Consider the following 12,675-nt stretch of genomic DNA (forward strand, 5'->3'; position numbering starts at 1 on the left):
GAGTGTGATGTATGCAGGAATTAATACCTGTAACTTTTACTGCTGAGGGGGTTGAAAGAACAGTGTAGGGCCCTTCCTAGCTTGGGGTCAGGAAGAGAGAGAGAAGGGAGAGCTTTCACCAATACCAAATCTCCTGGGTTAAATAAAGGTGATCCTATTTCTTGGAGTTGGGCTTTTGCTAACTGTGTTAATTCCTACTGGAAGTGAGCCAGAGAGATTACATGCTCAACCAACTCAGAGATTTCTTAATTTAATAGAAAATCATTGGTAAGGAAAGACCATCCATACAGCATCTTAAAAGGGCTCACTTTGTCTGCCATTGTCACTTTGGAGGTATTTAAGTAGACCACAGCGGGGAGTTATTTCATTAACTAACACTTTATTACCTCAGAGGCCTTTTCTGTATGGCATGAAAATGCTTCTACCAAGTTGGCGAAAGTATCTATCCCTACCAGGAGATATTGGATGCCCTTCATCTTTGGCATGTGGGTGAAGTATGTCTGCCAGTCCTCCTCTGGATAGCTTCCTATTCTTTGGGTTTGAGGAGGAAGGAGCCACCTGTTCAGGGGATTATTTTTAAGGCAGACTTCACAAGCATTAACAACCTGTTTGGATGTTTTTGGTAAGTTCTCTCCTGAAAACAATCTCTGGGCACATTGATGAGTTTTATCCTTTCCCAAGTGAAAAGCTTGATGGAGGATTTTAAGGACTTTCCATTGGCTAGAGACTGGCAAGTGGAGTTTGCCATCCTGACTGTAGCCATCCTGAGAGCTGGAAAATATACACTTGAGAAGTGGCCCATTCTATTTCTGCAGGGAAGTACTGAGGTTTAATTTCTTTATGGAACCTTCCCAGATTAGAGGGGCTTGAAGTCCATAGATGTCTTGAGGCCTCCTTGCTGCTGACTTAGCTGCCTGATCAGCTAACCTATTTCCTTCAGCTACTTCATCTTTTCCCTTTTGATGTCCCTTACAATGCAGCACTGTTATCTTTCATGGAAGGAAAACTGAGGATGATAACCTGCTAATTTCCTGGTGGTTCTTGTTTGTTTTGTTTTTTTGTTTGTTTGTTTTTTTGAGACAGAGTCTCACTCTGTGGCCCAGGCTGGTTGCAGTGGCACAATCTCGGCTCACTGCAAGCTCCGCCTCCCGGGTTCATGCCATTCTCCTGCCTCAGCCTCCCAAGTAGCTGGGACTACAGGCGTGCGCCACCACACCGGGCTAATTTTTTGTATTTTTAGTAGAGACGGGGTTTCACCGTGTTAGCCAGGATGTTCTCGATCTCCTGATCTCGTGATCCACCCGCCTCCGCCTCCCAAAGTGCTGGGATTACAGGCTTGAGCCACCGCGCCCCGCCCCTGGTGGTATTTTATAGGAGATCCATTAGCAGTAAGAAAGTGTCTTTCCTTCCAAATGGCACCATGAGCATGGAGAACTAAGAAAGTATACTTGGAGTGTAAATGTTACCTACCTTTATTTTGCTTAATTCAAGTGCTCTTGTAAGAGCTATCAGTTCAGCTAATTGACTGCTTGTGGCTGGAGAGAGAGACACACTTTGAAAGACGTCATTTAGAGTGGCTACTGCATATCCTGCCTGTGAAGCTTCACAGCTCCTATCTGTGAAGAGGGTCTAGTCTGGATTTTCTAGGAGAGTTTCCCTGAGGTACTATCTGGCTGCATAGGTTTGTATTATAACTTGTTCACAGTCATATTCAGGTTCCCCAGCTTCCTCTGGAAGGAAAGTGGCTGTGTTTAGGTGAGAACAAGTGTTTAACTCAATTGTGGAAATCTCTAACAACAGAGTCTGTTAAGGAGCTGGCTGTCTGTTAGCCAAAGGCTCCCCCTAGAGGACAGTAATCCTGCCACATTATGTGGGGTGTAAATCATTTCCCAGGGTTAATTTGGTGGCTTCTGGGACAAGTAGGGCCACTGTGGCAATGGCTTGGAGGCATGTATAAATAATAGGTCCCCCCAACTGCAACTAAGGGGTTGAGAAAAATATTAGATTAGAATTTTTTCCTGAGATGCCCGTCACGTTCATGCTATGGGAAGAGGGGAGGCCTGGATTAGAGAGGAGAAGAGACTGGCTCTGTTGTCAAGAAGGAGGTCTACCTTCCTTCCTTTAATTTCCAGAATCACCTGGGGCTTCTGTGCTGTTCATGGCAGTTTGAGCCACTGGAGCTGGAGGTTTGAGTCCCGGGAACCATCAGTCCTATTGGACCATCTGTGAGACTGGTTCTGAAACTGGTGACCTCTGTCTCTGGGGGCAGTCTGATCTCCAGTGGTCCATGCTACAGGCTGGACAGGGTCAAGGTGACTTCTTGCTGCCTGGCACTCCTTCTTAAAGTGCCCTGACTTGCCACATCAATAGAATCTAGCGGATGCACCTGAGGAATCCTGGGCTTTGCAAGCCTGCAAAACAGCTACTGGAGCCTCTGTCCTTCTCTTGTGTTTCCTCTCTTTCTCTTGGGCATCCTCCTGTCCCTATTTAAAAGACCAAAGTGGCCATGCTCAGGAGGTTCTCCAAGGTGCTATCTGGTCCTATCACCTGCTGCTGTAGTTTCCTCCTAATGTTGGGAACTGCCTGTGTAATAAACTTGTTCTTTAGGATGAGCCATCCCTTGACTGAATAAGGGGATAGGAAGTGTGTTTTATTAGTGTATCTCTCAGCCTTTCCATAAAGGCTGCAGGATTCTCATCTGGTTTTTGGTCTATCATGGACAGTTTGGAATAATTAAAAGGTTTGGCCCTAGTTCTTTGTAGGCCCTCTAATATACACATTAAAAAGTGTTTCCTTTACCATTTATCTGCAGAGCTATTGGAGTTCCAATCAGGGTTGGCAAAAAGAACTGCTTCCCTTCCTATTTGGAACGGTGTTTCCATTATTCCTTCACCTTCTCTGTCTCCTTTTTTCCTTTTCAGTCTACTATAAAAAACATGTTGTTCATCTCCAAATTTCTCTGCTAGCTGCAGAGCTGCCTGCTTTTCAGCTGTGGTGAGGGTTTGGCTTAGAAGCAGCATAACATCCCTCCATGCGAGGTCAAACACCTGAGTTAAAGTTCGGAAAGCTTCTATATACCTATTGGGGTCATCAGAAAATTGGCCTAGTCTCCCTTTATTTGCCGAAGGTCCTGAAATGAGAAGGAAATGTGAAGCCTAATAGCACAATTTTCATCAGGCATTTCTTGTAGGGGTAAGAGTGAAGCAGGGAAAGTGGGTAGTTTTAGAGATGGTGCAGCTGGAGGAGCTGGTGGCATGGTTAGTGGGGGTCCCAGATAAGGGAGACTGGAAGGGTTGAGACACTCAGTAGCTGTCTAAGATTGTCCCCCTGGAATATGCTTTAGTTTTGGGGAATCATTTCCTATGGAATTGCCTGACATGGCTGCTAAAAGAGCTAGGTTGATTGTGCAATGCTTGCAAGTCTGGGTTATCTTGCAGGGCAAAGAAAGCCTGTACATAGGGGATCCTGGATCATTTGCCCTCCCATCTGTAGAAAAGATCTAATTGTCGGATAATATTAAAATCAAGGCTCCACCGCAGTGGGCCAAGTCTGTTCATCCCCAAGATGGTAAGAAGTTGTACAATAGAATATGAGATGCTTTTTTTTTCAAAGTCTCAGGGTCAGAGGAGTCCCAATGTTCTAGAATGCACTCAAGAGGAAATTCAGGCCAAAGACAATCTGTTATGCATCTAGAAAGAGAACTGAGGAAAAAAAAAAAAGGCCTATCTTTAGTCTCATTCCTTTTGGTATGACACAGGGTGGAGGGGAAGACAGTGAGGGCATCCACCCTACTGTTTTCTCTCCTTGCTTCCTGTGGTCCCAGCACCTTGTTAAATGTGCTGCCCATGGTTGCAGGCATAACCCCCCACCCCAGCCATGAAACTGGAGGAACTAAGGAATGGGCTTAGTCATGCATACCCATGCAGCCCTAGTTCTCCGCTTCTGATTCCCAAGATTTCTTTCAATTCACCCAGAGTGCAGAGAATGGGGTGGGCGTGGATAAAAAAGTGCAATAAAGTAAGGATAACACAAAAAGCATTTTTTGAAATTAAAGCACTTTAATATTATCTTGAGAATCAACTTATGATAAGCTTTTAATATTCTCAATTATCCTTACAAACACCTTTCAACATAAGTAATCATCTCTACATTTAGCAGATGAAAAAGCTGAGGCTCAGAGGGATGACTTACTGTATCCACTAGAGTCTCCAGCAGGCAGAGTGGGGTATTGAGTGGTTTGAGCCATTACAGACACTAGGTCTGCTTAGCTCCTGTATTCCATACCAAGAGGGTTTGGGCAACATCTGGATCATGGATCCAAAGTACACCTTCTGCCTCCTAGTATGTGCTACACCTAAGCCACGCACCTCCAATCCCTTGGCTTTTCTTCTTAAAGGAAAGCCCTGGGTGATGGCTGATAGGCAGAATATTCCATGATCTTCCTAAGGGTCCATGAGGGATAGCAACCTGGAGGTCATTGTTACTCTCCAAGGCTTTCAGAAGCTGACTCAGTTTGTTACTTCTCAGGCTGCCAGGCAAACAAACAAAAAACACTCTTTCTCTTCTAATGAATGAAAAGCTAGAAGTGTTCACTTGGGCCAAGGAAACCCAGGGCCCAAGTGGTAGGGCATGGTAGGCAGCTATAGTCCTGATTCTGTGGTTTTCCATATTTAGGTTCAACCTCAGGTCATTGGCTGAGATCAGCTGGACCTGGGTGTCATCTGATCACTTTTGTTACAGGACCAGTCCTGAGCCTGTGCACTGAGGCTTCTTCAGTTCTTTCTCTGAACCAGTAATACAAGATTCCAAATGCCAGGTACAGGAGAAACCCAGTGTTGGAGTTTTCTTGTCCCAGGTTTTTAAAAGACACGTAAGGACAAAGGATGTCAAGATGTGTAACTCTGATGTTCAACTTGCTCCTTCAGTCTTCCTTACTTGAACTTCTCTCCAGCCCTGAAGGAAATATACCATTTCCATGCCATGAAATTGCCCCATGGACATAATTGTGGTGCATTCTGACTAGACACAATCAAAACACAGCAGGACTTGCGTTTCACTACCAGTCCCTAAGAGACCACATAACAGCTACCACATATTCTTACTGAAAGAGCCTCCCTGGGTACTTGGACTCCAACACTCTTCATGCTGATCATGCAAAAACTGCAGTGTTGCATGTCCTTTCCCAGCTTCCTCTTTCCCAGGGACTCTCATATCTTGACTGTTTCTCTTGCAGTGCTCTTGGAGCTTTTCTCCACCAACAACTTGCTTTTTTGTTTTTTGTGGCTTTTTTGCATTTCAAGACACATCACTTTTTGTTTATTTTGTTATATAAATTATTTGCTTTCAAATCCATTGTTTTTCATGCATAAATGCATGGCCATGTCTATTTCTTTTAGTTAAATTGTCTGGTCATGCACTTCATCCATTTATATTTTTTTCTGTCTTTCTTTCTCTTGTGTCTTGTTATAGATGTTATAAAGATTTATCCCTTGTTATAATTTGGCTTTGCCTTTTGAATTGTTTACCAGATTTTTATGTTAATTTTAAAATGCTGAAATTTTTGGATAATTAAACATATTTTATATGTGTAGAAATTGCTTCCAAACTCTAAATGACAACAAGGAAACAGACATCTTCTTTTTTCTTATTTTTTTAATCACTTGGCATTTTCTTATTTATTCCAACTCTTATCTTTTATGTATTTGGGGTTATAGTATAAGTAATATGAGGCAGGACCTAATGTATATATTTTAAACCAGAAATAAAATTCTAAGTTCCCCAATCAACTGATGGACCCTCCTCTTGGCCAAGGGCATTCCAAAATTAACCTGAAAAACTAGTTCAGGCCATGATGGAAAGTGGGGGTTAGACACGCCTCATTATACAATCCTTTCTCTGGAATTCAGGCACAGCTTACCAGCATTAACATTAAAACAGAGACCTCAAGATTGATGGAACAGTCTCTTTAAGTCCAATAGGAAGCATTTACAATCTATTTACTCTGAAGCCTGCTACCAGGAGTCTTCAATAAGAACGTTGGTCTCCACAATTCCTTATCTTAAGCCAGACACTCCCTTCTATTGATTCCAGGTCTTTAGATAAACTCTTTCAATCAATTGCCAGTCAGAAAATGTTTCGATCTACTTATGACCTGTAACCCCCATCTCCAGCCCCCACTTTGGGGCATAGCTTGGTTTTATACATTTTAGGGAGACATGAGATATCAATCAATATTTGTAAGATGTACATTGGTTCTGCACAGAAAGGCAGGACAACTCAAAGCTGGGAGGGGTCTTCCTGGTTATAGGTAGGTAAGAGACAAATGGCTGCATTCTTTTGAGTTTCTGATTAGCCTTTCCATAGGAGGCAATCACATCTGCATTAATCTCAGTGAGCAGAGGCATGACTTTGAGTTCTGTCTGCCCTTGTCCACAAGGAAATTCCTTGTGAGGGAGGTATGTGGCTTATCTTAGTAGGTATCTTTATTTTAGGAATAGAATGGGAGGAAGGTTTGCCCTAAGAAATTCCCTGCTTGACATTTCCTTTTGGTTTAGTGACTTGGGGGTACCAATATATTTTCCTTTCACATTTCTCTCAGATACTTTTGAGTTTACAGTACACACACACACACACACACACACAAACACACACACACTCACACACACATTTAACCACTTGTTCTATTATTACTTACTGAGTTAACTGTGTTTCTGTCTATGGTTTAAAATATATTTTTAAAAATACACTCAACATTTATTTACATTCATTGTAGTACTACATTTGTCTAGTCTTATTTTTTTGTCATTCAGTCTATTTCAACACAAGTAACACATCACTTGTATTAGTACACTGCATTTTAATTTCTGACAGTACTATCCTTACTTCAACACTACTCTTTATTAAAATGATTTTGGGCCTGGTGCGGTGGCTCATGCCTGTATATCTAGCACTTTGGGAGGCCAAGGTGGGCAGATCACCTGAGATCAGGAGTTCAAGACCAGCCTGGCCAACATGGTGAAACGCCATCTCTAATAAAAATACAAACATTAGCTGGGCATGGTGGTGCGTGCCTGTAATCCCAGCTACTCAGGAGGCTGAGGCAAGAGAATCACTTGAACCTGGGAGGTGGACATTGCAGTGAGCCGAGATCACACCACTGCACTCTAGCCTGGGTGGCAGAGTGAGACTCCATCTCAAAAAAATAAATAAATAAAATAAAATGCTTTTGGCTAGTAAGACTCATTCCACATGAACATAAAAATCATTAAGTCAAGTTCCACAAGGGATTTATTTGGAAGTACATTACATTACATCTGAAAAAAATTTGGAATAATTGACAACCAGAAATATGTCAGTACAGTCAAGTGTCCATTTGCGTTCCTAAATAAAAAATGTGTATCTTTTATCATATAAATTATTCATGTTTTCAATTAGGTGAATTACCAAATATTTCATATTTCATTTTAATATGAACACTTTAGATGTTTAACCTGGTTATTAACAATTAAAAATCTATAACTATTCATTGGGCTTGAAATTAATCTTATTTTGGTAACAAATATTTGTATTATTTACTTCTAGTTTTATTGCAATTGATTAGTTAACACGGCCTGTATTTTTTGTTTTATTTATTTGGGATGGATATATGGCCAATTGTTGCCAATGTACCAAGGATTCTTAAAAAGCATGCTTTCTTTAGTGTTGATTAATTTAAGTATTTTATAATTCAAATCATATTTTTTGGCTTACATTCATCAAAACTTATATTTGTTAAAAATTTTCTTGATTACTATGCTTTTGTTAGTTTCTCATACTCAGGCAAATTTTTTATTAGTAGTATATTATATTATTTGATCATAAGATTTTAAACAACATATTATTATAAATGAATTCCTTTGTGATATTTAAGAATTTTCCTTAGACATTTTATTGCCTAATATTAATATTCCATCCTTTGTCTTATTATTTTGCATTTTCTGACCTTTATTTGCCTTTCCTTACCCTTACATTCACTACTATAGTAGGAACCTTTGGAATAGAAATGGGATTTTGTCACTGTGCTGCTTAAATCCTTCTCTGGCTACACATTGTCTCTATGACAAAGCCCAATGTCTCCAGGAAGCATTCAAAGCCCTGTAAATCTCTCATTTTGCACATCCAGGATCTTATCTCTCTCCCAACTGAATCTGTCACTTCTCCCTCTGTGATAGAATAATACCAAAGTGTTTCCAGGTCTGCTAGTAAGCCAAACCGTTTCAGAACTCTAGTCTCTGCACATTGATCCCTCTACCGAGAATGCATATGGCTACAAGCACCTGCTGTTCTTTGAAAGCATGATTTGAATGTTAATTTTCAATGAAGCCACCTCTTCCAAGAGAAGTTTAACCACCCTATCTGACCTTTGTGCTCCCATGATGCTCCCTATGTACTGTGTTCAAGGGCAGGGACATTATCTTCCGCAGATATTGTTAGTCTCTAGCATAGTGTTGCATGCACCAGATACTTAATAAATATTGGCTGAATAAAATAATTCTGAATGGTAGCTCATTTGGACTAGAAACCCAGGACAACTCTAGAAAGGTGGGACAAAAATGGCAGTCTTGTTCACATATACAGTGGCTGTCACTTAGGAGTCCCTCCCGTGTGAAGCAGAGAATTGTTGCTGTACAAATCTGTTTTCAAACATGCCTTCATGGAAAGAGAGTAACAGCAACATGGAAAAATATGTGAATTTGGAACAAGAGCAAAATAAGATGACAGAGCAATAGTAGACAGTGTAATTACTTGATATCAATGCTAGGCAGTGTATTAACATATTTCTTTTGCACAATCGGGTGCACAATAGTAGCATTAAATGCCGCAGCCTGTGATGTATTCATCAAGACTCCTCAACTCAGTATCAATTTCCTACAGCCTAGAAAAACTGTTTGTCTAAGTATTCATTAGGAAGAGCCACAATTTTTGGTGGGAGGTGAGCTAAGCTTTTTACTTGGTTGTGTCAGTGTTTTTCATATATTAATCCAGATAATGATTTTTATTGCCTCTCTCCAAATCATTTTTCCATTATTTTTCCAAAGAATGGCCTGCTTTCTTAATTTTTCCCTCATCATTTTCCATCCTTCATTTCCAGGGCCAAGAGTAAAGGATTTTGATCATTTACTGATATTGTTTGTCTGTGTCCCCACCCAAATCTCATCGTGAATTGTAACTGCCACAATTCCCACGTTTTGTGGGAGGAACCCAGTGGGAGGTGATTGAATTATGGGGGCGGGTCTTTCCTGCACTGTTCTGCTGATAGTGAATGAGTCTCATGAGATGTGATGGTTTTAAAAATGGGAGTTTCCCTGCACAAGCTCTCTTCTTTTGTCTGCCTCCTTGTGAGATGTGCCTTCCACTTTCTGCCATGTTTGTGAGGCCTCTCCAGACATGTGGAACTGTAAGTCCAATATACCTTTTTCTTTTGTAAATTGCCTAGTCTCAGGTATGTTTTTACAGCAGTGTGAAAATGGACTAATACATTTACCTATCTAAATTGCAATCTGAACTGGAGAAACAGTGGTCTTTGTGACATTAAATAAATCATTTTTTGTGTTTCTAAATGCAAATGGAGGATGAAAAGGGAGAAGTACATTATCATACAGAGAAAATCTAAACAAACTATGTAGGCTAATGTATCTGAAAACTACAGAGTTGAAGCAAACTTCAAAAAGATAGGAACTACTGGTTTAGATGTTTAGATGTCATGGAGACTCCAGCCCATACTCCTGTGTACACCTGTGCAGTGTATTAGCTCTACCCTCTACTGTGTGTTGGCTTCAGGCTTAGGCCCATTTCCCACCTCTTAGCAAAAATTTCCACATCAAGTATTGGCCTTACATCCATTTATCCTCCTGCAGTTTGGAAGAATAGTGTTTTTGTCTGAAGTTTCAAAACAAGACTACTGATAATCATTCTGACGAGGCCATGTAAGGTTATATGTCCACACTGGTTCAATCATTGCAATGGAAAGTGGGGGTGAAAAGCACTGATTGACTTAGCCTAGAGCCAGAGCACAGTGGAGGCAAGGGCAGAGTCAGTCCTCAGAGTTACATGGATCCCCAGTCGGAATTCAGAGACTGTTTGAAAGAGGAAAATGGAAGATGGATTCTGGGCAGGCAACAAGCGCATGCTACAGGTCACTCCTTTGTCTGCCCTATGCCCAAAAACACTTTCTTCTGATCCATACTTCCAACAATGATCACAGCTACATGATAGGCATTCAGCTTTTCCCAAGAGGACCTCAAGCCAGAAATCTCATGCACTTAACACTGCATTGGAATATGAAGGGAGCTCTGTCTAAACAGGGAACTCTGTCTCAATAGTAACATGTGTTTCTTGGCCAGACAATTGAGCCACCTCCAGGTATGTTCTCCAGGAAGATTGCCTTGGTCCATTGTTCTCTACAACCACATCCAGCATGAGAACTAAAAAACTGCAGCTTCTAGGAGCCCACTTAATATTTGGTACAAATTTGAGGGCCTAGATGCCAATCATCTATAGTTGTTTAATCCATAGGGCAATTCTTGGGTCTTCCATCAAGGAATAAGAAGGAAATTAAACAAAATTTTGTCAGTCTAATAGAATAAAAGAAATTACAAAAATTTTAAAAATTAAAGCATGGTGAGTAGAAAGAAAAATATACCATGAAACATTTAAAATTTGATATATTAGTAATCAGAACAAAATTGAAAACAGAATACTATTTAAAATAAATATTAAATATATCAATAATTAGAAGACATATTTAAAATATACATATAAAATTAAATAAATGACTAAATAAATAAAACACTATGCCCTGAGAAGTGAGTTATGTGATACTAAAAAAAGACAATTGAAATATTATTCAAAATATTCAGAAGTTTTTTTAAACAGGGAATGCTCACAAATTTATTTTAAAAGATCTTGATCTAAACCAAACCAGAGCAATAAGAAATGGGAAAATTTTCAGATATTTTTCAATCTCTGCAAAATCATATTTAAAACACAAGGAAATATAATCCCACAGTGTAACATATATCATTATCAAGGTGTAATTATACTGAGAATGTATGGGTGTTTTAATAATATTTCACTGTAGATTCAGAGGTAAGCGTGATAAAGAAGGCAATCCTGTAGAACTTAGTGAGGGAGAGGGGCACCACGTGGCCACATCACTGTAGACCCTGTCCCTCACAGTGACATGAGAACAGCCACCACCAATACAGCAGAGCACATGCACAGGCAAGGCCACCTAAGCTCCCAGCTATCTGCCATGCAGAGATGGGCTATGGTTTACAGACAGTCCCACCCCTGAAGAGAGCTCTGTCCTTCTGCTATATTGATGGTACCTTGGTGGACTCAGACACAGGCACTGCCCAACAAGGACTAGACACCCTGTTGATCCACATGCAGCAACACAGCTAGGCCTTTAACAGAGACAAGATACAAGGACCTAATGATACCCAAATTAAACTAATAAAACTCCTGGGCATAATTCAGAAAGGAGCAAAGCCTCTCATTGCAAAGATGATTGTCAAGATTTTGACCTTTTTTTTTTTCCCTCCCCACTCCCTCAAAAAAAAACACACACAAAAAAGCAGTAATTTGTAGACCTATTTGGCTACTGGCAGCAATCCCAAATACCCCATGTAGATATCCTGAAAGTATTCATCTACTGGCTTACAATAAAGGCCACTACTATGGAGTTGGACCCCGACCAACAGGACACTCAGGAGGACCTCCAAAGGGCCACCCACCCCACCCTTCTCCTGGACCCCATTGACTCCATTTGCTGTATGAATCACAGGTCTCAGCAACCTCTCAGTTCACTGAGTGGAGCCTATAGCAAAAGAACACATAGGCCATCGGGCTTTGGATTCATAAACGTAACTCCCCACCCCTTAAGTCTGGGCTGTGAATAGTGACTTCCTTTCAAAGAATACAGAATGTAAAGGGGAATAAAAAGAGTAAACTTACAGTGAAGAAGCCTGACATACACTACCTCAACCAAGTGACTAAGAGTAACAGTGGTAAGTCGTGTTGATAGTGTGGGCTGTTGACGGGATGTGATGATACTGGCTCTTTATATCTGTGATCTCCTTCCACAAAACCCAAACACCAGTCTAATCATGAGAAAAATATCAGATAAATTCCAATTGAGGGAGTTTCTACAAAACACAGCACCAGTACTCCTCAAAACTCTCAATATTATAAAACATAAGGAAAGTATGAAAAACTGTCACAGTCTAGAGGGGCCTAAGGAGATGGACACCTGACTGGAATGCTGCACCTTGGATGGGATCCTGGAACAGAAAAAGGACATTAGATCAAAATCTAAGGAAATCTGAATAGGACAGTATGAACGTCAGTTATCAATGTTGGTTCATTAATGGTGTATCATACTAATGTAAGATGTTCATAATTGGAGAAACTGAGTGCAGGGCACAGGAGAACTCTCTGCCATCTTCACAACTCTTCTGTAAATCTAAAACTTTTCTAGTATAAAGGTTTATTTCAAATTGTTTAATTTCTCTTTTGTTTTTCACTCTGTATTCTGCTAAACCATGGTGTCCAACAGAGTTCACTAAAATGGCACATGGTGAATTCACAAAATAAGATGAACTCTCCAATTTTACATTATCAACCATATACACA

The sequence above is a fragment of the Gorilla gorilla genome, chromosome 9 (assembly GCF_029281585.2).
Source record: "Gorilla gorilla gorilla isolate KB3781 chromosome 9, NHGRI_mGorGor1-v2.1_pri, whole genome shotgun sequence".
Taxonomy (NCBI): Eukaryota; Metazoa; Chordata; class Mammalia; order Primates; family Hominidae; genus Gorilla; species Gorilla gorilla.